Source organism: Vigna angularis, chromosome 2 (assembly GCF_016808095.1).
Source record: "Vigna angularis cultivar LongXiaoDou No.4 chromosome 2, ASM1680809v1, whole genome shotgun sequence".
NCBI lineage: Eukaryota > Viridiplantae > Streptophyta > Magnoliopsida > Fabales > Fabaceae > Vigna > Vigna angularis.
Genome location: NC_068971.1, coordinates 24,302,666 through 24,329,841, shown reverse-complemented (window position 1 = coordinate 24,329,841; position 27,176 = coordinate 24,302,666). Strand labels below are relative to the sequence as shown.

General features: G+C 35.4%; 1 long non-coding RNA gene and 1 pseudogene across 1 annotated transcript; one reads left to right on the top strand and one right to left on the bottom strand.

Moving 5' to 3' along the window:
• Positions 1-1,223: 1,223 nt before the first annotated feature.
• On the bottom strand, positions 1,224-10,749 carry LOC108320050 (putative receptor protein kinase ZmPK1; annotated as a pseudogene).
• Positions 10,750-11,575: 826 nt separating this feature from the next.
• LOC128195549 (uncharacterized) lies at positions 11,576-21,389 on the top strand. Its single transcript, XR_008247196.1, has 3 exons — positions 11,576-11,733; positions 11,846-11,926; positions 21,254-21,389. It is a non-coding gene; the product is annotated as an uncharacterized LOC128195549 (long non-coding RNA).
• Positions 21,390-27,176: the final 5,787 nt, after the last annotated feature.

Genomic DNA, 27,176 nt, shown 5'->3' with positions numbered 1-27,176 from the left:
CACCTATCAAAACCTCACTTTTAGACCAAACTAGTTCATGTCTTAGCCCATATCATTTCTTTTCAACACATAAACCAATTCATCACCAACAATTTCACAATAACAACAACATTCAAGTTAAATATCATATCTAATCAGAATCATTCAACCAAATTCAATTAATCAAACACACTTAGTACTAACATGCTCATTTCAAGCATACAATTCAACATACATTCAACTCTCATACTAATAACTATAATTTCATACTTTATAACTCAAAGTAAAATAAAACATTAGGTTCCCTTACCTTTTAGTAGACCAATCATTCTAAAGAACCTTATTCCGGTCACACAGTTCAAGAAGCTCTATTTGTACCTACAAACAACAAAAACACGATCAAAGTATACCATTAATACCATTGATCAACAGAGAGTCTTATAGAAGACTCGAACATTACATGAAAAATGAGCAGGTTCCCCTTACAATAGAAAAGAAAGGACAAGAAAGAAGCGGTTGAAACTTAACTTACTTAAATGGAGAAACTAATCGGTCTAAAATGAAGAGCTCGCTCTTAGAATCACTCATAGCATTTCAGTTATTCAATCAGATGAGCAGAGAAGAAAAACTCCTAAAGAGAAGTCACAGAACTCTAGAAAAGTGATTTTTAAAAAGATTATGTGTTAAAAAAAATAATGAAACTCGTTCGTAATGTCATTTGCTAGATTTTACAGTAACCACAAACCCTAAACAATAATTAATATAAATAATATTTAAACATAAGTTCCTTTAAAAATAATTGACAATATTAGTTTAAAGACTATGATATGTTAACAACTTTTTTGATAAATTTTTTATAATAAACCATGTGTCACTATTTTATTAGTCTGTTTAAATTTAATTTTAAAAAATATCTAAAAAATCAATCGCAGGCCACCACACATTATTATAAACATAAATTGTTAAAAAAACATTTTCGTTTACGTAAATTTATTATTATAAGATGCTTTCTTATTTAGTTCTGTGTATTACTTACCAGAATATGCATTTCACCTACGTCATCTTCAACTTTCTTTAAATTTGAGTCTATCTGTATCGTTTTCATCACAAACAAGCAAGTCCATACAAAAGTACAAAAGTATATGAAAAGAGATTAATAACTAAAATCAAGTTTTTCTCAAATTGAAAAGACAATGCGTACTAAATCATTATCACCAAGGATAATTAATCCCATTATATTTGATTCACTGAAGCATCTCAACGACTTGGCTCATTGTGGGCCTAGAATCTCTGTCTTCCATCACACAGTTCAAAGCCACTGTACACAGAATTTCCATCTTCCTGTGATCATAATCAGCTCCAATATCAGGTGCAATTATCTCCTCCACCCAATATGAGTTACTACTGTTTCCCTTTTTCTCTCTCACCCATTCCACCACCCTCCCATCATATCTTTCTTCATCATCATGATACTTCTTGTTGTGCTTTTCCCAGTTACCATTTCCAAAACAACAATTCCATAGCTATAAACATCCACCTTCGATGTGATTGGCAAGTTAAAAACCCATTTAGGTGCTATATATCCTCTCGTCCCTCTGATCATAGAGATGCTTGAATTGCTGAGCTTATTACCTCTCTTCAGGAGCTTCGACAGGCCAAAATCAGCTACCTTGGGTTGATAATTAGCATCAAGAAGTATGTTCTGTGGCTTTATATCACAGTGCAAAATCCACTCCAAGCATTCTTCATGAAGATATGCCAGAACTCTTGCAGTTCCAAGGGCAATGTTGTATCTCTTACTCCAATCAAGAGTGTTGGATGACAGATTTTGTGCCAAAGAACCATTCTCCATATACTCATACACCAACAATCTATGCTTTCCCTCAGCACAATATCCCCACATTTGAATCAAGTTCATGTGGTTAAGCCTTCCAATGATGCTCACTTCAGCAAGGAATTCTCCTTCTCCTTGTTCAGCTTCATTCAGTCTCTTAATTGCTGCATGTCTTTCATTTGATAAAATACCTTTGTACACAACCCCTCCTGCACCCCTTCCGATCTCTTCACTGAACCCCTTTGTCGCCTTTTTCAACTCTGAATAACTATATTTTCTGAATCCTGTTTCTGCAAGATGGTAGCCCTCTCGATCAACGTTAGACTTTTGTCTGGTCCTAACTAGACACCAAATCAAAACAATGCAAATCACTTCAAAAGCTCCAAGGGCGGTGGAAAACCACAGGAAAATCTTCACAAAATGGTTTCCTTGTGATTTGATATAATATCTTTGAAGTTGAACAGAACAAACATGATCATATAAAGGTTCACTGGCATGTTCTTTGTGAGAGAAGCTATTACTTTTGGGAAATCTAAGGTATGTTGCTCCTTAGAATACCGGTGAACGTCTTCCATTGAGCAATTGCATTTTCGTATAGCACTTGTTAGTATTTTAAGGTTGTGAAAGGAGTAGTTGATGGGATAGAGAAAATGTAGAGATAGTTGTTAGTATTTTAATGGTCTCAGATTCTTTCATTCTTAATAATTCAAACTCTTGTCTTAGAGAATGAAGTTTAATATTGCGTACCTCGTCACTTCCTTGAAACTCCTCTTGTATTGTGTTCCAAGCTTGTTTTGCACTTGTGGCACCAATTATCCTTGGAAAAATTGTGTAATCAACTGCTTGTTGAAGAACAAATAAAGCCCTTGAATCCTTCTGCTTGTTTTCTTTCAACTCCTTCTTTTGAGCTGCAGTAAGAGTAGAGGTGTCTTCTGGAATAGTGAATCCCTCTTCTATGATATCCCATAAATCTTGAGAACGGAAGAATGTCTTCATTTTGACACTCCAAAAATCATAATTTTCTCCTTTGAAAATAGGTACTGGAATTGATGATGTTTGATTAGTAGTAGCCATTGTTGAGAATATATTTGGGAGTAGTAGAATGAGTTATAGTTTTGTTTGAGGTACTTGAAAATTTTATCTACGCCCAGTAGATGACCGAACGTAGCTCTGGTACCACTGTTAGTATTTTAAGGTTGTGAAAGGAGTAGTTGATGGGATAGAGAAAATGTAGAGATAGTTGAATGTAGAAGTAGTAGTTGGAAGAAGTGTTGTAGTTGTCTTTAGTTGTAGTAGATGTTGGTTCATACAAATGATAGATGTTGGCTACATACATCAAATGGTAGAGTTCATGGGTATTTATAGACCCATAGATTATTCTAGAACATACTAGCCACAACTTATGTGGAATGTTCTAGATTTTTACCTATGTAGAATATTCTTGATTTTTCTTCATATCTTAGGTTTTTCTAGAATATTCTAGAACTTGTATTACATTTCAATTCTTCTATCTAAGGAGCTTCTACATTCTTCTAGAATTTGCATTACACTTTCATACTCCTCCTTAATGCAAATTCGGTAACTCCAAGCATTGAGCGCAGTAGTTCAAATCTTGGTCTTGGTAATGCCTTCGTAAATATCTCTGCAATTTGGTCTTCTGTTGGACAGTACTCAAGTCGAATTTGTTTAGTTGTCTCTTCATCTCGAATGAAGTGATATTTAATGGCTATATGTTTTGTTCTTTGATGATGGACTGGATTTTTTGCTATTGCTATTGCCGGTTTGTTATCGCAATAGATAATAGTCGGTCCATCTTGTGGTTCACCCATTTCTTCAAGTATTCTTCTTAGCCATATTGCTTGACTTGTGGTTTCAGCAGCTGCTACATACTCTGCTTCTGCTGTTGATTGTGTCACGGTTGCTTGCTTCTTTGATGCCCAAGATAAAATACCCGATCCTAGTGAGAAAGCATATCCTGACGTACTTTTCATGTCGTCCACTGATCCTGCCCAATCACTATCTGTGTAGCCAATCATCCTTGAGTTAGTCATGGTTTTGTACCATATACCAAACTCCTTTGTGCCTTGTAGATATCTTAAAATTCTTTTTCCTACTCCATAATGAATGTGACTTGGCTTTTGCATGAATCTTGATAGAAGACTTGAAGCATACATAATGTACGGTCGTGTGGCTGTGAGATAGAGAAGACTTCCAATTAAGTTTCTGTAGCATGATGCATCTACCTCTTGTGCTCCATCATCTTTTTGTAGCTTCTCGTTTACCACCAGTGGAGTAGTGACAGGTTTACAACCATTCATCTTGAACTTCTTTAATAGAGCTTCAATATATTTCTTTTGAGAGATAAATATACCTTCCTTTTCTTGTTTCACCTCTTGTGCCTTAATATATAGTGTTGGCTCACTCTTGCTCCTCTTGAATCCTTGATTGATGAAGTATTTATCAATCTTGCTATACCATGCTCGAGGAGCTTGCTTCAGGCCGTATAATGCTTTTTTAAGTCTTAGTACTTTGCCTTCATTGCCTTCGTTGATGAAGCCCTGTGGTTGTTCAACATAAATCTCTTCTTCGAGCACCCCATTTAGAAAGGCTGACTTGACATCCAGTTGATAGATGTTCCATCCTTTTTTGTGCTGCAAGAGCTATTAAAATTCTAATTGTATCTAAGCGAGCAACTGGAGCAAATGTCTCATTGTAGTCTATTCCTGGTTGCTGTGAGTAGCCTTTGGCAACCAATCTTGCTTTATGCTTTTGTATAGTTCCATCAGGATTGAGCTTTGTTTTATATATCCATTTGACTCCAATGATGTCTTTTCCATGAGGGCAATTTACGAGTTCCCAAGTGTTATTCTTCTCAATCATTTTAATCTCTTCTTCCATAGCCTTAACCCATACTCTTGCTTTGATGCTTCTTCATAACAGTTAGGCTCAATCATGGCCATATTGCAAGTTTCATATATGTCTACCAAAGATCTTACTCTTCTTGGACTAGATTCAGGTGAAGAATCTTGTTGTGTAGGTGGAGAAAGCGTACCTGAATTTTCTTCCTCTTCTTGAGGTTCTTCTTGAGATTGTTGCACTAGAAGTAGAATGTTGCTTTTAACAAATTTTTCTTCTTCCCAATTCCAAGAAGCATTTTCATCAACTTCAACATCTCGACTGATGATGAGCTTTTTTGTTTGTAGGTTGTAAACTCGATAGCCTTTTGACTGTGTGCTATATCCCAAAAATATTCCTCGTATAGTTTTGTCTTCAAGCTTGTGCCTCCTTTGATCAGGAACATGTATGTAGCAAATAGACCCAAATACTCGTAGGTGTTTAGCTGATGGCTTTCTCCCACTCCAAGCTTCAATAGGAGTCTTGTCTTGGACTGCTTTAGTTGGACATCTGTTTAGAATATAAATTGCAGTGTAGACTGCTTCAGCCCAAAAAGTGTTAGGCATACTTTTCTCTTTCAGCATTGATCTTGCCATCTCCATAACTGTGCGATTCTTTCTCTCTGACACGCCATTTTGTTGTGGAGTATATGCGACTGTAAGTTGTCGCTCTATGCCTTCATCTTCACAGAATTTGTCAAACTCGCGAGATGTGTACTCCTTGCCACGATCACTTCTAAGTATTTTTAGCTGTTTTCCACTTTGCTTCTCAACAAGGGCCTTGAATTTCTTGAATACTCCAAAAACTTCTGACTTTGCCTTTAAGAAATAGACCCATGTCATTCTAGAGAAGTCATCAATGAAGAGGATGAAATACCTGTTGTTATGATGTGAAGGTGTTCTCATCGGTCCGCAAACATCGGTATGAATCAACTCCAATAAGTCTTTTGCTCTCCATGCTTTGTCTGTCGAGAATGGTAATCGATGTTGTTTTCCGAGGAGACATCCTTCACATGATTCATTATTCTCCTTCAAGCATGGAAGATCTCTCATCATGTTTTTCGTATATAGAAGCTTTAAGGCATGTGTGTTGAAGTGGCCAAATCTCCTATGCCAAAGCCATGAGTCATCAACTTCTACCTTCATGGCAATATTAGTTCCAGGTTTGAAGCTTAGAGGAAAGCTTCTATTTCTCTTCTCCATTTTTACTTGGCCAATCTATCATTTTATTGTCATAAATTTTGCATGTATCTTTCCCAAAATGAAGAGAATATCCATTCTCCATCATTTGGCCAATACTTAAAAGATTTTCTTTAAGATTTGGAACTAGTAAAACGTCTTTGATGAATTTAGTACCTTTCTTTGTCTCCACCATGACAGTTCCTTTGCCTCGAGACTCCACTATGGTGACATTTCCTAGCCGAACTTTGACATTGACAGATTTATCAATGTCTTTGAAGATGCTTTGATCTTTCGCCATGTGATTGCTGCATCCATTATCCAAGTACCAACTTCCTTCTCTACTAGGAGATTCTTGATTGGCATAGAATAAGAGTTTCTCCTGATTATCTTCTTCAGCAAAGTTTGCTTGATGTTTATTTTTACTATGACAATACTTCTCTATGTGACCAAACTTCTTGCAATACTTGTATTGAGGTTTTCCATGATGCTAACAATCTTTTTCCAAGTGACTTGTCTTTTTACATATGCCACATGGAGGATATTTTTCTTGACGAGTCATAGAGAAGCTTCTAGGATTTTCTTTATTTCTAGAAATTTCTTCTCTACTTTTCTTTCCTTCATATTCTTTATTCTGAGACCGTAATTTTAGTTTTGATTGAAAGGCATTTTCAACCGAGTCTTCTTCATGCCTTTTCAATCTTTGTTCATAAGCTTCAAGAGAGCCCATTAGTTGTGTGACTGACAATGTAGCCAAATCTTTTGTTTGTTCAATCGCGGTTGCGATTGCATCATACTTTTGGGGAATAGAAATTAAAATTTTCTCAACGATCTTTTTGTCAAGAATATTTTCCCCATAGGCTCTCATCTGACTAACTATTTCTTTTATTCTAGAATAGTAGTCTTTAATGGTCTCAGATTCTTTCATTCTTAATAATTCAAACTCTTGTCTTAGAGAATGAAGTTTAATATTGCGTACCTCGTCACTTCCTTGAAACTCCTCTTGTATTGTGTTCCAAGCTTGTTTTGCACTTGTGGCACCAATTATCCTTGGAAAAATTGTGTAATCAACTGCTTGTTGAAGAACAAATAAAGCCCTTGAATCCTTCTGCTTGTTTTCTTTCAACTCCTTCTTTTGAGCTGCAGTAAGAGTAGAGGTGTCTTCTGGAATAGTGAATCCCTCTTCTATGATATCCCATAAATCTTGAGAACGGAAGAATGTCTTCATTTTGACACTCCAAAAATCATAATTTTCTCCTTTGAAAATAGGTACTGGAATTGATGATGTTTGATTAGTAGTAGCCATTGTTGAGAATATATTTGGGAGTAGTAGAATGAGTTATAGTTTTGTTTGAGGTACTTGAAAATTTTATCTACGCCCAGTAGATGACCGAACGTAGCTCTGGTACCACTGTTAGTATTTTAAGGTTGTGAAAGGAGTAGTTGATGGGATAGAGAAAATGTAGAGATAGTTGAATGTAGAAGTAGTAGTTGGAAGAAGTGTTGTAGTTGTCTTTAGTTGTAGTAGATGTTGGTTCATACAAATGATAGATGTTGGCTACATACATCAAATGGTAGAGTTCATGGGTATTTATAGACCCATAGATTATTCTAGAACATACTAGCCACAACTTATGTGGAATATTCTAGATTTTTACCTATGTAGAATATTCTTGATTTTTCTTCATATCTTAGGTTTTTCTAGAATATTCTAGAACTTGTATTACATTTCAATTCTTCTATCTAAGGAGCTTCTACATTCTTCTAGAATTTGCATTACCTATAAAATGGTGTATCATCACTATAGGAGTGCTGAAACCCCTTACAACTGCAGTCTTGCAAGCATAAATTCTCACAGGCACTATAGTTACTGACTTCTACATAATGATTTTCATAGCCATAAAACTCAACATTTCGAATTTCCAAGAACATAGACTCATTCCTATGGCAAGTAAGCTGAAACAAGGGTTCACACCCTTGAGACCAATCACTGTGGTTCTTTCAATCTATGCCCCGGAAGACACAAACATTTTCTTCCACTCTTAGGAACGTAAGTGCAGAAGCTGTTGGTTCCACAAATCCCATGAGATATGCAACCACTAGAAATTGCTTGCCATGAAACATACCACTTCTGCAAAACATTATTTCGACTGTACACTCGAACATTGCCATCACAATCCACTTTCAACCTTCTCTGCAGCACTGTTCCGTAATTAGAGGTGTCATTTGAGCCCCTAGCCCATGGGTTGACCCTAACCCCTTCTAAAATCAAGCCCCAATTTTCTAGCCCCCTTAATAGGGGGCTTTTTAAAAGCCCCAACCCCTAAAGCCCCACATAAAGTGGGTTGGGGTAGGGTTAGGATGGGGCTAGCCCCCAAACTAAATTAATTCACTTTTAATGTTTTTTTAGTTATTTCTTTTATTTACTTTACAAGTTCAATAATTTTCAAAATTTACATGATATTTAATATCTTTTTAATTAAATATAAATGTATAAATATTGATTTTATAAAAATTTATTTAAAATAATTTTTTAATTATAAGTATATTTTAAATATATAATTTTATTATTTTGGAAAGTTAAAAACGAAAATTTTTATTATTATTTTTATTTAAAAGAAAATGAAAAAAATTTCAAAAAAGAAATTATAAAAGTAACACAGTTGAAAATTTGATTTTTCAATAATCGAATTCTGATATCTATATAAATATTTGAAATATTAATTATGGATAGATTTTAAATTCAAATCTACTGATTGGATGAATTTTTAATATAGGTGTAAAATTTTTATTTTTTATAGTTTGTCATATAAAATTCTTATGTTGAATGTTTTGTATAGATATATATACATTAAAAAATTAAACCACAAACTTTGTAAAGTTTAAAATTAATTTCACATAATAAAATAACTAACTTTTTAGTGAAAATCCTTGTTAGGCAAAATTCTTATGAATATCATATATGTTAGTATACAAGATCTAGATGTAATCCCAGTGGTTATAAAATTATATTTTTTTTCTAACATTTTAGATTAAATTAATATTTTAAAATCATACTTATCTTTATCCAACAAAGATCGTTTTTATTGAATTATTTATCATAATTGAGCCGATTGTAATAAAAAATAATTAAATAATAGATACAATATTTTTAAATAAATATAATATTATAATTTATAATACTAAAATTAAAATTATTATTGTATTTAATTATTAACATATAAAATAAATAAAAATTATAAAAATTATAATAATAAATAAATTACATCAATGTCTCTTAATAAGAAACTAATAAAAAAGACAAATGAATATAATATAAAATATATGAAAAAGACATAAAAATATATAAATTGATGTAAATGACTAAATTATACGTTTCATAATTTTTTTTAAAAGAATTATATAACTTTGCAAATAATAAATATTAATTTTATTAAATTTGGAAAATTAAAAAAGTTAAAAAGTTATTAAGTCAAAATTTTAACATGTTCACACCAATTAAAAATAATGTAATTTTGATCACAAATCTTAATCGAATGATATTGATTTAACCTAGTGACAAAATAGATTATCATCTATAAATAAATTCGTTAGTCCATCAAAATTTTACAAATTAAATCAAATTTTTTAACTTTTAAACCTATTTTATGTGGATATCTCTAAACCGTCAAATTTACAAACCAAAATTAAGATGAAAAAATTATCAAAACAAAATTTGGAAATTAAGGAATAATTGTATAAAAGCATTATTATTAAACTAATTAATATAGAAACAGTTATGAAGTAGAAAATTAATTTTATTGGTAAAAAAATATAATTATACATGAATCAAATATGGTTATAAGTTATTACTAACAAAGACAAAATGAAAGCTGGATAAAAAATACACATGATTTATAATTACTTGTATGATGATATTATGTTTCTGGACTTAAATTTTGTAAAAAGGAAAGCCCATGGGCTGGCCCTGGCCTATAGAGCTTTAGGAATTTTTAGCATTGTAGGCTTTTTTAATAAAGAGTTATTTTGGCCCTGTGGACTTTTTTGATCCAACCCACATGGGCTAGGAATAAATCTTATTAAAGGGGTTCATTTGACAGCTCTATCCGTAATCAGATGTCACGAAAGTGAAATTATCTGTTGAACTGAAAAGTCCCAGAGAATTCAACACGCCAATTCTACTACTGTTGAAATTAGTCCTTCCAGCATCCCAACTTATCAACCAAGGTTGTGGCCAGTAGGAGCTTGAAACATCAGGACCATCGTAATGAAGACCAAGAACGTTGTCATCATCGAAGAAAAACTTATAGAAACCTGAGGAATTGTTACTCTCGCTTCTTGAAGACACAAGTTGCGTATATCTTGTTAGAGGCTGACCAGGAACGAGAGAGTCGGTTGGAAAATCGAAACTTTGCCACAGAACGGTTCCTTGAAGATGGCGTAACACTAGATTGCCATCATCTTTGAGATGCAACTCCACTGGGGCTGATGAAGCAGTGTTTGAAGACCAAGCAATGTTAAGAGCAGCATCAATCAAGACCATGTTGCCATCGTTTGTGAGGGAAAGTTTGGAGCTTTTTCCATTGACAGGTTGGTCACGGTTTGCCATCCATGTGACAGAAGTTGGGCTGTGAAAATGAGGCTCCGTGAACCATATTGCAAATGAATATGCGTTGTCACCAATGGCTAAAAAGCCAGCAGAAAAGATGGCGTTTGGTGAGATGAGAATAATGGTGTGGATTTTCCACAGAGAGGGAAGAGCCCATTGTCAGGGATGATGAAGAAGATGATGAAAGTTGGAAATACAATAATGGTAGAAGAAAGAGTGTGATTGACATAGGCATACTCATATTCAATGGAAGATCTCGTGTGTTCTTGTTGAAATCCAGTATTTTGTGTTTGTACTCATCAACTGTGTATTGATATTGTAATATATTTTTGCGGTTGGTTACCATGATGCCAAAAGAACCTAATAGTCTATTACTCCATCCATCTCACAAAGGAAAAGATAACTAGTTTAAGTTATTAAAATAATATTAATTTATTAGTTAATTTGTAATTAAGTATTTAATTATTGTTTGTCTTTATTTAATTTTATTTGATAATTTCATTTTAATAATTATAATTTTTTTAATATGTAATATTAGAATATTAAATATTTAATAATATTGTATTTTCTTTTGTATTTTTATTTTTGTAAATAAATTATATAATTATAATTTTAAATAATAATAATGAAATTAGATTTAGATATCTTAAGAGGAACGCATGGATAAAAAAAGGAAAAAATATAATTAAAGTGGTCAATTATGTCTTTTTAATGTAATTAACCATATTGACATGATAAAATGAAATGAAAATTCTTGGAATGGAGAAAACAAAAATAATTATAAATCATATTTAAGAATAAATAGTTGAATTATTCAAATCGGTGAGACTCAATTTCTGAAAATAATAAAAAAATTTATTTATTTTTTATATAGAAACTTCTAATATTGATTCAGTAAGAATATATTACAATTAATAATTATTATTTTTCAACGGATAGTGAGAGCAGTGATTGTAAGGTCTTGAGAATTATATGGGCTAGGGGCCCTATTTCCCTGCAGTCAGGCCCAAAGGACTAAAGGCACCCTGACTTAGAAGGGGTTCCTTCATTTTTCCAACTCTGAGCCACTTTCTAGTTCTTCTCTCCTTTTTTCTCTAAATTCAGTTTTCCTTTTTCCTTTTCTGCCTTCTCTCTACCCTTACACTCATTTGAACCGTTGAAATTTCAAATAGGTGGTGTTCTTTCGCTCAAGGAGTTGAGAGCTTCCCTTCTATCCGATTAGATTTCCATTTGAACGGGTAAATCAATTTTTCCCCTTTTCTTGACCCTAGGGCATGCAACTTACTAGTGGTGCTCCTTTTTTATTCTTTGCCTATTCTAGCTCTAAGAGCTGTTTTCCTTACCATTTAGGTGGTTGTAGGCCACTGTTTGGGTTTTCTATGTGAAGGCACTGTTAGGGCACTCTAGTTGGCTATACTGCTCGACTTCAAGGTAAGGGGAGCTAATTATTTTTGTATGAATTTATTTTATAAAAATATATGCATATGAATGTTGAAACTGTTTTATGACTTTTATGATTGTATGAACTGGTGTGCTCTTGTGAAACTGTTTTATGACTTTTATTGTATTGAGTGTTATAACTGAAACTGTGAAATTTTGCATGTTGTGATGTGATGAATTTAATCTGTTTTGAGTTGGCTGAAATTGATCTTGTTGGAAGGTCTAGAGTAAGGGTTCTGTAATAGCATGTATATGGGTATTAAATAGATGTACAGGTACTGTTTGAAGTTGTTGTGAGAGGAAGTGAAAATATTAAAATTAGGCATTTCAGATTTAGAGCATAAGAGAACCGGGTACATAATTTAAATAAATTAATTATTAATTGTTGAGAGCCTTTCTTTGTTGGTAGGATAGAGGAACCTTAAAAACCTGAGTTGGCACATCCCAGATCATAGAGCAGCCATGGCCTAGTCCAAGCAGTTGTGACTAGTCATATGTGTTGGCGTCGAAGATGAGTTTGATGCGTTAAGACATTTGGGTCCTCTCCGGTGACCAATTGGGGTAAAGAAAGATCTCTACTAGGATGAAAATAAAATAAAACAAGTTGATTGTAGATCCATAATGTTATCATATGTTAATTTCTCGTCAATTATAATTTTAGGAAATCAATCACTGTGTATTTGGAATTTAAAGTAAGGATCATGTATATATAAATATATATAAATATATATATATATATATATATATATATATATATATTAGGTAAGTGTAAGGTTATAAATATATATTTATATATTATATTAAATATATATATATATATATATATATAATATAATATAATATAATGTAAAAATACGTACTATATATATATATTAGTTTAGTATAATATAAAAGTATATATTTATAAAGTTAGAGTTACGTATCATATATATTTATATATATAATAAAGTAAGGATAGTTGTTTCTTATATTGAAACGTGAGTGTTAATCAATAATTATATTACTTGTAGATATGTATAAATTGATGCATTTTATGAGCTGTCGTGGGTTAGTTGGAGCTATTTAGTTCTTGGTATTGATTAACTTAAGTTCAATTGTGGAGATATTATATTTATAATTTATGAGTGGTGAGTAATGTATATTGTTAAGGTTGTGTATATGTTGATTGTGGCAGAAAGTATATGATTACAAAGTGATGAAAGTATGATCCAAGTTGTAAATCAAGTTCCATCTGTGTAGGATCTCTTGGTGAGATCCTTAGTATTTTAGAATGAAAGTAGGAGCTCAGTCTTGGGGGTTATTCTGAAACTCCAATGACTAATCATACTCAAGTAGAGTGATTAATCCATGTGGTGAGGAGTAGCAGGAGGTCTTAGTCTTGGGGGCTTCCAGTATGCCTCAAGGCCCGGAACAGGCTAACCTCATGAGTGTGGCAGGGTGGGGAACCCAAAGTTTCATAAGTCACCACGAGTGCAGGACCCGCCATAGCTCGACTATCATTCTAAAGTCCAGACGAGTCAAGTCTAGAAGATAACATGCTAGGATGTATGCCTTAAACTGCTTTGGTTTAAGTTAACTCTTGTACGTTATGTGCTTGATATGATGCATGCTTTTATATAATTAGCTCACCCTTGCTTGTTTGTGTGCTTGTTGTATGTGTTTTCTTTTGCAATGATCATCCACTTGGATGTGAGCAGAGGAAGATGAGATTTCTTTGGAGGCAACATTGGAGAGAAATGAAGATGATGTTGCAGCTTAGACTCACTAGGAATTCTTAGTTCTCTTATGTCATTTTGAAGAACCTTGCTATGTTTTAAGTTTCAAATTCTGGGCATATTTTGGAATACTCTAGTGCTTGAAGTTTTAATTTCTTAGTAAATTCTGGAAGACTGTAATCCTATAATACTTTAAGTACATCTCTTAACTGTTTTCTAATATTATATTATGGTGATGTCTTTGCATAAATATATATCTGCTATATATTTGGGATGTCATACTTATGGTATCAGAGCAGTTTGTCCTTAGGATGACCTGTGAGTTGAGGGCTTGTCTTGTCTTCTCTGTGAAGAATTGAGTCTAAATGGTATGATTTACCATTTCCTCTAAGTCTATTTAGTAGAGTGTGTATCTAACTAGAAGTTTTGATAACAGAAAACGTCTTGATAAGAGTAATGAGGGTGCACACTCATGACTTTTACCATAGATGATTTTCCTTTCTTAATTCTGAAGGTTTGGGGGTAAGAAAGAGTTAGGGTTCCAGTGTTGTTTCCTGTAGTAATTCCTGTGTTGTTCTTGCCTTTGTGGTGGTGTAATGTGCTCTATAGTAGTAGAGGAATGCAGATTCAAGGACAACTTGAGTTGTATACCTTTATTAGAATTGGTTTAAGCCTTTGAGACAAATTCTTGCCTCAAAGATAAGTAGTTAGAAGACTAAAATTTAGGCTTCAAAGGACGAGTGAAGATATTGGACTTTAGAAGTAATGTTTTGGGTGAAGAAGTTTTCAAGAACAAAGTCAGAAGATCATATATCGTACGCTTCACAAGAAGGGGTTGAGTTCAAAGGCTAGATTAAGAGAAGCTTTGGATAAGCATGGATGAAACAAGGTTTGAGAAATCAGTTTGATTTAGTGTATCAATAACATCAAAAGTCAGAAGAAAGGGAAGTGTTGGTGAGAAACGGAGTGGCAATGTGTGAGATTGGTAACATGGATCGATGTATCAATGATGGTTGGAATCTGAATAAGAAAGTAGTGGATGGCCTGAAGTTTAAGTTAAGAAAGGAATAGGAAATTCTAAAATGGACTAAGGGGAATAAGTATCAAGAAAGGAAGTAGAAGAAGAAGATCTTGAGAAGCAGTCAGATAAGGCATAGAGTAAAGTTAAGAAGAAATTATTAGAAGGCATAATTTTCAAGCTGAGAGAACATAAGGTCTTTGAAGAAGAATGAAGTATTGTAAGGATCTTAAGTTAAGTGAATAATTGGAAGGAGATGGTCAAGTTTTCTCAACAAGTGGATAATTCAGAGTCAAGTTTAGTTGGATGTTTCAAGATTAGTAGTTCACACAAAAGAAAGGTTTGAGCATAGGCTTAGATGAAAGGTTTCAAGTGTTGAAGGAAGGAGTACCTCAGAATGTCAGTTTGGTAGGAAAGTATAAGATTAGAGAATTAAGAGCACAATAAATGAGGAAAGGAGAAGAAAAAAAGTTTTAGAACAGTTCGCAAAGGATGGTTACAGTATAAGTGGTGAAAGAGGGCATCATGAATTATCAGAGTATGGGTTGGTTGAGACATTTAGAGTTATGAAGCTGCGTGTGGTTGTAAAGTCAGTTTTCATCAGGTGTGGTTTTATGGTGATGTTTATTGACCGACAGAGTTTGATCAAGATAGGGGTGGATGTTGAATGATGGGTTGCTAAAGGCAATGAATTAGTATGTTTAGATAAGGTCAGAGGTTTGGTGTTATTGGTTAAGGGTATTTTGAGGTTTAGTGGATTAAAGGTATGGTTTGTATTTTTGAAGATTTTATGTTGAAAAGGGAAAATTCTTGAAGAACAAGATTTTACGTTAATTTGGTCGGGATGAGTGCATGAAGAATTTTAAGTGATGTGGTGTTCGTGGTGTTAATATAAGGGCTCGAGTTTGAAGTTTATATGGAGTGGTTTCTTGGTAGGGAAGGAAAGAGAAGGTGGTTCATCAAGTGTAGTTGAACGAAAGATGGAAGCAAGTGTTATAGGAATCCAAGATGTTTGATAATTGTAAGGAAAGAAGAGATGGTGTTGTTCTTTCATAGATTTGAGGTAGGATGCTAAGGGAGGTTTGATTGTTTTAATTCAATTTTGCGTGGTTATGGTTTTAAAAAGAAGTGTTGAGCCTAAGGAGAACAAACGATTATATATCAGAAGTGGATCAAGTTAAAAATGTGCAAACTAGGGATTGTAAAGTCCAAAAGAGTTTAACGAAGATAAGTGGAGAAGAGAAGACAAATCTTTGTGGCGTACGAGTTCTTGGTTGGTGTTCTGAAGCAGGTACTAGAATTTCCACATTAGAGTGGCAGAGTTCACTATTATCCGATGTTAATGGTTCCTAATGGGATAGTTCCTGTTAAGAGTAAGGTGTACAAGAGGTGGGTGAGGAATTTGGTAGAACAGTGATAGTTTGGACTTAGTTCAAACATGGGAAGAACTACAAGGTTGGAGAATCTCAAAAGGGAAATAGAGGACAGGTTAGAACAGTCTAGTATAAATCTTAACAATCAAGAGTAGGTTCAAGCATGTACATTTTCGAGGAGTAGAAATAATGTTGGGGAAATGGAATGACAAGGTTATCGTGGAAGAGAAGATTTCTCAAGGTTTTTGCAAGGTCATAGAAGTTTTGAAGAAAGTCCTTCGAGGGTGAGCACTTTCTGGTTACAGTAGTCATAAAGGAAGTGTCCTTTGAGTCAACTAGTGAGTAAGAGAGTTTGAGAATCAGAGTAGCGCAACAGATGATGGTGAGCATGTTATTGTCGGTAATAGGCAAGCATGAAGAGCTTTCATAATTGTGGATTGGTGGTTTGTGAGGGACGAGTTCTTTGAAACAGTATTGGTGTTGTTATATGAGAATGAGTTGGGAGGGTTTGGTAATCTTCAAGAGTCAGAAGTGAGTTTAGGTATGGAAGAAACAGGTACCAGGCAGATAAGATGAGTGAGCCTACGGTTTCAAGCTATAGGATCAACTTTAAAGTGAGGTTACATGGGGTGCCTTCGAGTATTGTATCAGATAGAGACCCGAGGTTCACATCCAGGTTTTGACAAACCCTTCAGAGTGAGGTGGGAAGCAGACTACAGATGAGCTCGGCTTATCATCCCTAGACGGATGGACATTTTGAGAGGACGATCCAATCGCTTGAAGATTTGTTGAGGAATTATAATTTGGATCACCTAGGGGTATGGGATGAGGTATTGCCACTGGTTGAGTTCACTTATGATAACAACTATCAAGCCAGTGTTGGTATGACTCCATTTGAAGCTTTGTATGGGAGGCGTTGTAGAACACCCCTTTGTTGGTTCTAGGATGGAGAGGCAGTGCTGACCGAGCCAGAACTTGTACAACAAACTACGGATAAAGTGAAGTTGATTCAAGAAAGAATGAAGGCGCCTTAGAGCTGACAAAAATCATATGCTGATCAGAGGCGGGAACCGTTAGAGTTCGTAGCTGGGGATCATGTATTCCTCCGAGTGACTCCTACTATTGGTGTAGGAAGAGCCATTCGTGCTAGGAAATTATCTCTTAAGTACCTTGGTCCCTATCAGGTCTCGAGGCGCATAGGGCCAGTTGTGTATGAGATAGCCATGCCACCTCAGCTCTCTAATCTTCACCTGGTGTTTCACGTCTCACAACTTAAGAGATATGTACCAGATCCGTCTCATGTTCTAGAAGCTGAAGATGTTACTGTCAGAGAAGACTTATCCCTAGAAGTACAACCAGCAAGAATTGAGGGGAGCCAAAACAAGTGGCTTAGAGGCAGAACCGTCAGATTGGTCAAAGTCATTTGGGATGGTATAACGGGTGACTCTACCTCGGAGCTTGAGGAAGAGATGCGCGAGTCATATCCTCAACTATTCATTGGTAAGTCTAATTTTCGAGGGCGAAAATTTTTGAAGTGTGGGAGAATGTAAGGTCTTGAGAATTATATGGGCTAGGGGGCCCTATTTCCCTACAGCCAGGCCCAAAGGGCCAAAGGCACCCTGACTTAGAAGGGGTTCCTTCATTTTTCCAACTTTGAGCCACTTTCCAGTTCTTCTTTCCTTCTCTTTATAAACTCAGTTTTACTTTTTCCTTCTCTGCCTTCTCTCTACCCTTACACTCATTTGAACCGTTGAAATTTCAAATAGGTGGTGTTCTTTCGCTCACGGAGTTGAGAGCTTCCCTTCTATCTGATTAGATTTCCATTTGAACGGGTAAGTCAATTTTTCCCCTTTTCTTGACCCTAGGGCATGCAACTTTACTGGTTCTATACAACTAGTGGTGCTCCTTTTTTTATTCTTTGCCTATTCTAGCTCTAAGAGCTGTTTTCCTTACCATTTAGGTAGTTGTAGGGCACTGTTTGGGTTTTCTCTGTGAAGGCACTGTTAAGGCACTCTAGTTGGCTAAACTGCTCAACTTCAAGGTAAGGGGAACTAATTATTTTTGTATGAATTTATTTTATAAAAATATATGCATATGAATGTTGAACTGGTGTGCTCTTGTGAAACTGTTTTATGACTTTTATTGTATTGAGTGTTATAACTGAAACTGTGAAATTTTGCATGTTGTGATGTGATGAATTTAATCTGTTTTGAATGATTTTGTTGGCTGAAATTGATCTTGTTGGAAGGTCTGGAGTAAGGGTTCTGTAATAGCATGTATATGGGTATTAAATAGATGTACATCTACTGTTTGTGGTTGTTGTGAGAGGAAGTGAAAATATTAAAATTAGGCATTTCAGATTTAGAGCATAAGAGAACATGGTAGATGATTTAAATAAATTAATTATTAATTGTTGAGAGCCTTTCTTTGTTGGTAGGATAGAGGAATCTTAAAAACCTGAGTTGGCACATCCCAGATCATAGAGCAGCCTTGGCCTGGTCCAGTCAGTTGTGACTAGTCATATGTGTTGGCGTCGAAGGTGAGTTTGATGCTTCAGACATCTAGGTCCTCCCCGGTGACCAATTGGAATAAAGAAAGATCTCTACTAAGATGAAAATAAAATAAAACAAGTTGATTGTAGATACATGAAGTTATCATATATTAATTTCTCGTCAATTATAATTTTAGGAAATCAATTAATGTGTATTTGGAATTTAAAGTAAGGATCATGTATATAAATATATATATATATATATATATATATATTTAATATAATATATATTAGTTTAATATAATATATAAATACATATTTATAACCTTACACTTACGTAATATATATATAATATAATATAATATAATATAATATAATGTAAAAATACGTACTATATATATTAGTTTAATATAATATAAAAGTATATATTTATAAAGTTAGAGTTAGGTATTATATATATTTATATATATAATAAAGTAAGGATAGTTGTTTCTTATATTGAAACGTGAGTGTTAATCAATAATTATATTACTTGTAGATCTGAATAAATTGATGCATTTTATGAGCTGTCATGGGTTAGTTGGAGCTATTTGGTTGTTAGTATTGATTAACTTAAGTTCAAGTGTGGAGATGTTATTTTTATAATTTGTGAGTGGTGAGTAATGTATATTGTTAAGGTTGTGTATATGTTGATTGTGGCAGAAAGTATATGATTACAAAGTGATGAAAGTATGATCCAAGTTGTAAATCAAGTTCCATTTGTGTAAGATCTCTTGGTGAGATCCTTAATGTTTTAGAATGAAAGTAGGAGCTCAGTCTTGGGGTTATTTTGAAACTCCAATGGCTAATCATACTTAAGTAGAGGGATTAATCCATGTGGTGAGGAGTAGCAGAGGTCTTAGTCTTTTGGGGCTTCCAGTATGCCTCAAGGCCCGGAACAGGCTAACCTCGTGAGTGTGGCAGGGTGGGGAACCCAAGTTTCATAAGTCACCACGAGTGTAAGACCCACTATAGCTCGACTATCATTCTAAAGTCCGGACGAGTCAAGTCTAGAAGATAACATGCTAGGATGTATGCCTTAAACTGCTTTGGTTTAAGTTAACTCTTGTACGTTATGTGCTTGATATGATGCATGCTTTTATATAATTAGCTCACCCTTGCTTGTTTGTGTGCTTGTTGTATGTGTTTTCTTTTGCAATGATCATCCACTTGGATGTGAGCAGAGGAAGATGAGGTTTCTTTGGAGGCAACATTAGAGAGAAATGAAGATGATGCTGTAGCTTAGACTCACTAGGAATTCTTAGTTCTCTTATGTCATTTTGAAGAACCTTGTTATGTTTTAAGTTTCAAATTCTGGGCATATTTTGGAATACTCTAGTGCTTGAAGTTTTAATTTCTTAGTAAATTCTGAAAGATTATAATCCTATAATACTTTAAGTACATCTCTTAACTGCTTTCTAATATTATATTATAGTGATGTCTTTGCATAAATATATATCTGCTATATATTTGGGATGTCACAGTGATACTTTTACATGTTTTTATTTATTTTTTATTTTATGATTATGTTAAACTAAATCTTAATTAACAATATTAACGAGTAAAAATATTATTATTTTATATCAGTTATTCAAATTCAAATTAATAAATAAATAATATTAACTATTCAAAAAGTAAGCTATATTTAACAAATTCTGTTAACATGTATTTAAACAAAGATATGAAACATATATTTAACACATTTCGTTAACATTCAAACACTTGTTTTAGGTTAGAATTGCTAACTAATGTTACATGGGCTTAAGTATCAAGTAAATTATGTTTAAAATTTATTTGTTTTTTATTACTTAAATTCAGAATAATATTAACTTTTATTTACAACTTTGATTAATTTATATTAAGATAAATAATATAAGGTTTTGATTTTGAAATGTCTTTATTTAAGTGTTTATATATATATTATAACAAAATTTATTAAACATAATTTATTTTTAATACAAGTAACTAATATTATTTAATTATTTAATTTAAATGTGACTAAATAATAAAAAGTAACATTTTTACACATTAATTTATTATTTGAATTTTAATTTAATATGTTCAATAAAATTAAAAATATACTAATTATGGAGAAGTGTAGAATAATTATTAAGTACAATATATATTAATGAAAAAAAAAGAAACATTTTATCACTCTTCACTAATGGAAAATATGTTGTTTAATGCTAACAAATAAATTTAAAATTTAAATTTCAAACATACATGGAAATGAACATATCATTTATTAAATAACTTTTTTGGAGTTGTTTTTACCAAAACCTCATCTTTTTTGTCCAATAAGGTATAATGAGTACTGGATGTGAATCCTGAATAGCCTTTATATAGAGTAAGGAGATGTGAAGCCTTCACATCACCAGGAAAATAAAATCTCCGAAAAAGAAAAATACATAGAAATGGCTTCCCGCTTCTATCATCCTTTTCTCTTCAGTGTTCTGTTTGTTGCTCTGGTTCTGACAGCAGGTAATTAGAAAAAAACATTACTTTCATTTCTCTAATTTAGTATTATTTATCATATAATCAGTTGGAAAAATGGTTTTTGTTAATATTTATTGTTTTATTTTTTTTCTAAAACAAATGCAAATCACATAAATCCATGTGAATTTTACTGTGAAGTTTGATATGATTTTTATAAATAATTTTATGGTAATATTATCAACGCAGGAACGGCAGTCGTGGCAGCAGAAGCAGGAAGAAAAATTATAGAAGGCAATCTTAAGTGCGTGGGTCCTTGCACTGGAGATTGCAAGAAAGTTTGCGCAGGACAAGGGTTTAAGAATGGTTTCTGTAATGAGCAAAATTTTTTATTTCAATGTTGTTGTTTTTGATTGATTTATACTCTTCTAAGAATATTTTATAAAAGTTGTGTTTCAATTAAACTTTTTCAATACATATTTGTTTGTTAATAAATTGTTTTATTTAAATTTGAAATGTTATTCAAGAGGTTTAAAATTATGATGGAAATTTTAAAATTTTTAAAGACATGGAAAATTAGAATCAGGAAAATTACATTTGATGATTATTTGAAAGATTGTACGAAAAACAAATTAAGAATAAAATGGAAATAATTATTATAAATTAATAATATATAAATTTATTAAGTTAATATAAAAAATTAAAAAAAAGTAATAAGAAGTTTTAATATAAATAATAAAAAAGAAAAGAGAGAAAAAAAAGCAGTGACAGTTTTATACAAAATATTTAAAAATAGCAGTTACTTTTAGAAAATTAGTTAAAAATTATATATTTTTAAAATAATTAATAATTATATTATAAAAGATAAAATAGAAATAAAATTTCTATATTCTAAATATGTTGAAAGGCGAGTATTTTCTTCCTAAAGTTGATGAGAGGATTTTGATAATGAGTAGAAAATGAGTTAATTCCAAATTTTATTAATCGACGAACATAATTGATAAACAAATGTTTAAAATTATGAGTTTATAAATAAAATTAAACAGTTCAAATTTGTAGTTTTCAGATAGTATCAATATATTAGTAATTTAATATATTAAAACAAATCAGAACTCATAAATTAAAATAGGATAAAATTATTCATTTTAATTGATTATATTAGTTATATAATCGATCAAAACAGAAACTTTAACTTAATCGATTATGATCAGAAGAATCAGAATGAATGAAATATAATTATCATTTTAATCAATTATATTAGTAATTGAGTAAGACTTTTGTTTTTCTATATAAACAAGTTTTGAAACTTGACTCAATTACAAAATCAATTTGCAATATACTGATATTTTCTTTAAGTTTGAGTATGGGCACAAATCAAGAAGAGTTCTTGGAGGTTTCAAGTTAGATTAGTGAACAAAATTACAAGAAATCATTCAAGACTTAAAGGAGTAGATATGTTTTGAATTATCACCCGTGTTGGGTAGGCTAGGTTGAAGAGTGTGACAGTGATGCTCTCTTGATTTCTTTGTTTTGAATTTAAGTGCTGATGAGGATAATATTGAGTGTATTATTATATTCTTAACTCAATTCTTGATTAGTGAATTACCCCCCAATAAAGATTGGACGTAGATTTCTTTTGAGAGTCGAAATAGTATAAATCTTGGTGTGTTATAATCGTGTTTTTACATTTGATTATTTGATTGATTCATATATCGGTGTGGATTTTCCAGTGTGTACTTGATGTTCCTAGCTGTCTGGGACGCTTGCTTTTCTTCAATTGTTGTTGTTCATACTCGCCAAAGGAGGGGGAGGTACCTGCAAAGATACTCCGACGCTCAAGTCAGATGTGAATTATGGAGCCTCAGCTCTCAAGAGAGTGATTATAATACTGCTCTGAAATATTATTTAGGGTCTCTAGAACATAGAGAGAACGTCCCTGGACTTTGGCCCTGTCATTGTATTTATAAGCCAAAATAAAGATAACCACCTTACCTAAAGATGTGGTTAGTTACTCATAAATATCTTAACCGTCTAAGATATTTTATGTAATAAATATCTAAGATATTTTATATAATAAATATCTAAGATATTTTACTACATAACATGCCCCCCAAGTCCGAGTTAACCGTTCCGTTTTATGGACGTGGTAACTATAGGACTTATGAGTTTGAGGGAGGCTGTATAACCGAAGGTCGTAGAAGCTGAATGTTTGAGGCCATAGACGGTAGAGACCGAGTGGCAGGTGAGGCCGAAGGATTGAAGCCAAGCGGACGAATGTCATTGAGGCCGAATGGACAACATTAGTGGCGTCGAACGGCCGTATACTTGAGCGCTCGTGGCTATTGATGGTCGACTGGTTGAACGCTCGTACACATGGGTTGTAGACCGGTTGAAACCAAATGACGAACGCTTTTGAGCTCGGACGGCCGACTGTTTGAACGGTCGTACATATGTATTGTCGAGCGATTGAAACCAAAGGGCGAGGCCGAACGGCCGACTGTTTGAACGCTCGTACGCATTCATTGTCGAGCGGTTGAAACCAAAGGGCGAATACCTTTGAGGCCGAACGTGAGGACGAGCGGTTGAAACCGAAGGGAGGCCGAATGGCCGACTGCTGGGACGCTCGTACACAGGGACTGTCGAGCGGTCGAAACCAAAAGGTCGAACACCTTTGAGGCCGAACGGCCGACATCTTGAACGCTTGTACACATTGATTGTCGAGCTGTCGAAACCAAAAGGCGAGGCCGAACGGCCGACTGTTTGAACGCTCGTACGCAGTGATTGTCGAGCGGTTGAAACCAAAGGGCAAATACCTTTGAGGCCGAACGTGAGAACGAGCGGTTGAAACCGAAGGGAGGCCGAACGGCCGACTGTTGGGACGCTCGTACACATTGATTGTCGAGCGTTCGAATCCAAAGGGCGAGGCCGAACGATCGACTGTTTGAACGCTCGTACACATTGATTGTCGAGCTTTCGAATCCAAAGGACGAGGCCGAACTGCCGACTGTTTGAATGCTCGTGCACATTGATTGTCTAGCGTTCGAATCGAAAGAGCGAGGCCGAACGGTCGACTGTTTGAACGCTCGTACACATGAGTTGTCGAGCGGTTCAAACCAAATGGCGTATGTTTTTGAGGTCGAACGGCCAACTGTTTGAAAATTTGATGTTCTTGGGCGAACATAAGCTAGGCTAGGGGATGGTCCCCTGGGTTTGATGGTCTGGGTGTTCTAGGGCGAACATCTACCAGCGGGAGTGTATCCCTTTATTCAATGCACCTGGGTGTTCTAGGGCGAACATCTACCAGCGGGAGTGTATCCCTTTATGCAATGCACCTGGGTGTTCTAGGGCGAACATCTACCAGGTCTAGGAGTGTTTCCCAATTTTAGTGCTTCAGCATGAACGGCTCTCTGGCGTCTGCTTTTATGTACAAGATGCGCTTATCTGCACTGGGTTGGTTGTTTCTTGTGACCTGTAAGATACATAATATTAAGCATATAGGTGAGACCGTTCGATGGAGTTTTAAACCTGGCGGCCAAAAAAGCATGAACAATCGAGGTTGAAAATTGCCGAACGGTAGTGAGACCGCATGGCCGAACGTCAGGAGGCTGAACAAGTCAAGCGTTCGAAACCGAAGGGCGAGGCCGAACGGTCGACTGTTTGAACGCTCGTACACATGAGTTGTCGAGCGGTCGAGTGGCACGTGAGGCCGAGCGCTAGAGACCGAACGACGATTATGAGCGAAGTGTCGAACGCTCTAGGTCGAACGGCCGCGAGAAGGAATGCTCGAACGTGTGAGATGCAAATGGGTTAGCCGTAGAGGCCGAATGGCTGAATGCTACAAAGCTTGAGGCAACGGGTGACCGAACGTCCGTGAGATCTAATGGCCGAACGATTGAGATCAAGGGGAGGGACGTCATTAGCGTCGAGTGGCCGAATGTTGGAATGACAATGAGACCGAAAGTTGCCGAACATCAAATGGGTCGAACAGCGAACGCTGGAGCGATTGAGGCCATGGATGGTCGAGCGTCGATGAGGCCGAATACTAGAACATGTGGGGCCATACACGGTCGAGCGGTAGAGGATGAGTGGTCGAACGCCAGTGAGGCCGAATGGTTGATCGTCAGGGAGGTCGAATGACCGAACATCAAAGGGGTCGAGTGGTCGAATGTTTTAAGGGTGAGTTGACGGACCCCTACCAGGTTCCATAATAGGTAGATTGCCTTTATACTTGCGTGCGCTAGGTGTTCTTGATGGTCGACCTGGTTGGGCGACCTTTGGAGGATGACGGAGGTCGAAGAACCGAAACCTGCGAGGCCTAACGGCTAATCGCTAGAATGCTTGGGGCCGAGAAGACCGAGTGGTAGAGACGAAGTGACCGAATGTCAATGAGGTCGAATGCTGGATGCTTGAGGCCATGGTTGGCCGAACAATTGTATGGTCGGATGCTGGAGCGCTCGTGTCGATTTATGGTCGAGCGGTAGAGGCCAAGTGACATGTGAGGCCGAACATGAGGACTGTTTGAACGCTCGACACATATGTTGTCGAGCGGCTGAGTGGCATGTGAGGCCGAATGATTGAAACCAAGCGGACGAACGACATTGAGGACGAACGTCATTGAGGCGGAGTGTTGGACGTTTGATGTCAAACGTCAATTAGGCCCAATAGCCGATCATGAGTAGGGGCGAACGTCTTTGAGACCGAATTCTAGAACGCTCGAGATACGGATGGCCTAATGGTAGAGGCCGAGTGGCCGAACGTCAAGGATGCCGAATGGTCGACTGTTTGAACCCAAGCGTCCGAACGTCATTCAGATGGGTGGCCGAACGATTGAGACCACGGATGGTCGAACGTCATTGATACACACTCGGTCTTGTCAGTCGACCTAGATAGACGACCTTGGAGTGTGGCTCGTTCTAGACGGTCGACCTAGAAATTGTCGAACGGCAATGAGGAGGGTTCTACCGATCACTCACGAGACACACTCGGTCTTGTCAGTCGACCTAGATGGACGACCTTGGAGTACGGCTCGTTCTGGACGGTCGACCTGGAAATTGCCGGGCGGCAGAACGGTTGAATGTCATGAGGCTGGATCGGATGGGAATGTCCCCAAACTGAGAAGTAAACATCTGTGCAGATATTCGCTAACACTAAGTTGTCGATCGTGTTGGTGATTGAGCCGTCGTGTCCGGAGTTTGACCTTTGGGGAATAGGAATTTGGACGACGTGGAGGCAGAATCCGAAGGGTGCGTGGATGCCATGGGCGCTGCGGAAGATGCGGAGGATGGGGCGCGTGGATGCCGTGGGTACTACGAAAGATGCAGAGGATGATTCATTCCAGGTTTGGGATGGACTAACGGCGCCTCAGTGATAGTGATGCCTGGTGGCGTGACGGAGGCTAATGGACGGACCCGATTTGGGGGTTGTCTCTACGCTGAATCTGACCTGCAAAGAGGTACGATTTCGTAACGGTGTTTATAGTGACGCTAATGGCTCAGGGGGAGAATCCTTGCGGTGATGCGGCAGTTCCATCTTGTTAGAGTAGCTTTATCCAAAGAAGTGATTCGTTGAGGCCGAGGCTCCTCTCGTGGCTTTCGTGGGATGGCCCTCGGCCCCACGGTGGGCGCCAAAATGTTTCGGTGTGGATTTTCCAGTGTGTACTTGTTGCTCCTAGATGTCTGGGACGCTTGCTTTTCTTCAATTGTTGTTCATACTCGCCGAAGGAGGGGGAGGTACCTGCAAAGATACTCCGACGCTCAAGTCAGATGTGAATTATGGAGCCTCAGCTCTCAAGAGAGTGACTATAATACTGCTCTGAAATATTATTTAGGGTCTCTAGGACATAGAGAGAACGTCCCTGGACTTTGGCCCTGTCATTGTATTTATAAGCCAAAATAAAGATAACCACCTTACCTAAAGATGTGGTTAGTTACTCATAAATATCTTAACCATCTAAGATATTTTATGTAATAAATATCTAAGATATTTTATATAATAAATATAAAATATAGGAACTAATTTCTAATAATATATATATATATATATATATATATATATATTAATTAATCAATAAAAACACTATAACATCTCATAATCTCACACTTGATAATTCATAATTTATATATTATAACATTACATTTACGGTAACATCCCGTAATCTCACACTTGAAAATTT